The sequence below is a fragment of the Augochlora pura genome, unplaced genomic scaffold (assembly GCF_028453695.1).
Source record: "Augochlora pura isolate Apur16 unplaced genomic scaffold, APUR_v2.2.1 APUR_unplaced_354, whole genome shotgun sequence".
In the NCBI taxonomy this organism is placed as follows: domain Eukaryota; kingdom Metazoa; phylum Arthropoda; class Insecta; order Hymenoptera; family Halictidae; genus Augochlora; species Augochlora pura.
Genome location: NW_027583807.1, coordinates 5149 through 7431, shown reverse-complemented (window position 1 = coordinate 7431; position 2283 = coordinate 5149).

Below are 2283 nucleotides of genomic sequence, written 5' to 3'. Positions count from 1 at the left end.
AGGACAGAATCTTTTGTAATCAATTGTATTAAATCCAAAAAATTACCATTACGCGGTGTGCAGAAAGTATATCGGAACTTGCTCGGAAAGATAAATTATGTCGCGCCAAATATAAAATAAGAGAAGTTGCCCTCGAATTGCCTATCGTACAAATGAAAGAATTTCGCGATTTCCCGGTCAGCAGCGCTGGATACAGGATTATTCTTCAACAACACGTAATCCCCAATGTTGTATTGAATGGCTGTTATTCCTGCATTCCCATCGTTTATGCGTTTTAGTAGTTATCCGTTTTAACGCTAGCTGCACCTTATTTTTTACATTGTCCTTTGGAGAGAATTCAATACCTTGGGCAGTCCATCGTCCATCTTGCCCATGGCCGAGTTGGTTTTCGATTTAATAGGAGTTCCACGGGGGTGAAACCGGTGGTATCGTGCGTTACCTCATTGCAACATGTTTCAACGAGGTCTACCCATTTAGTCCATGACGCGGGTGCCTCTGCTGCCAGTGTCCGGAATATCCGTCCAATATCACGGTTCACCCTTTCGACTGGGTTACTCTGTGGGTGCCGGATGGATGACAAGACATAGATGATTTCTTCGCCTTGCAACTTCTCTTCCCATGATCCAGAAGTAAATTGCGTTCCATGATCGGTTAGAATCCTGTTTGGCCGACCATACGTTGGTATATATCGCCCGAAAATGCGTGCTATAGTTATCGACGCGGTCGCATTTCGCACAGGATATAATTTTACGAACTTCATGGATAGTTCTTCTACAACCAGGATATGTTTAACGCCTCCTCTAGAAGTCGACAGAGGACCATAATAATCGATGGATAGAATCGCGAGGAAATTTTGGTATTATACATTGCATATCTACGTACGTCGCGTGTGTTGGAATTTTGACACGTTGACGAAGGTCGCACACGGCTACTACCGTTCGGGCGAGACGGGAGAAAGTCGGTATATAAAAATCATCGGAAATAATTTTAATGGTTTTTTTTTTCACGTGGAGGGGAATGCATTACGCACACCGGTGTAGGGTGTACGTAGCCCGGCCCTAGGTATTGATCGACCGGTAGTGAGGGACTCCCTGGTTGATGGTGCAAGATCAGGAATACCCTCTAATCCCCTCCTCAGGCATCAGCCTTCAATAATTAATCCGCGTATGTAATCCACGTATGTAGAACGGCACAGATTACACTAACTTTCACTTTCGTTTTCACTTTCACTGCACTATTATTTCACACTGATCACACATTCTTCAACAATTAACACATGTCCGAAGCTTCCAGCGTTATTTTGTGTGGCCCTGAAAAGAGCCGATTAAATTTATATTCGGTGCTCGAAATGTCCACCGTTCATTTCGAGACACCATCTCGCCCGGAATGGAACTTGCTCTTGGACGGCCGCAAGCGTCCTTGCGCGTACATTTGCGACGGCACCATGTATTCGCGCTACCAGTTCGATTGAATCGACGATTGGTGTTTGGAACACCTCATTCTGAAATTAAATGAAATACAAATACAAAGTTAATGAAAATAAATGTTAAAAAATTAAAAATAAATGCAAATTATGAAACTGCATTGTGAAAATTACCTTGAGATTACCCCAGAAATAAAAATCCAGTGGATTTAAATCTGGTGACCGGGAGGGGGCCACGAGATAGGTCCGAGACGGCCAATCCACCTGTTTTGAAAGGTTTCATGCAAGTGTGCGCGAACATTTACGGTATAATGTGCCGGCGCACCATCCATTTGGTAATACATATTCTGCCGAATTTCTAATGGAATATCCTCCAAAAGTTTCGGCAGAATATGTTGCAGAAATGAATGGTACGTCGGACCGTCCAGCCTGTCGGGCAGTATGTACGGCCCAACAATAAAATTGCCGCAAATTCCAGCCCACACATTTACCGAGAATCGGACCTGCTCTCTGCCTGGCCGTAACGCATGCGGATTCTCAACACTCCACATATGCATATTGTGGGCATTGAAGCAGCCTTCTCTGGTAAAAAGTGCTTCGTCCGTCCACAATATGTAGTTGTGGAATGTTGGATTCCGCGCTATTTTCCCCAACAGCCACCTTGAATATTCCATCCGTTTAGGGCCGTCATCCTCGCGCAAGGCTTGCACACGTGCTAATTTATAGGGGTGCATCTCCTCATCCCGGACAGCTCGGTACACCCTCGTATAGCTCGTACTGTAAATTAATTTATATCCAGCAAAATTAGCAATCAAAAAATGTTTGTTATAAATGAAATTCACAATTAAGTGAAACTTACT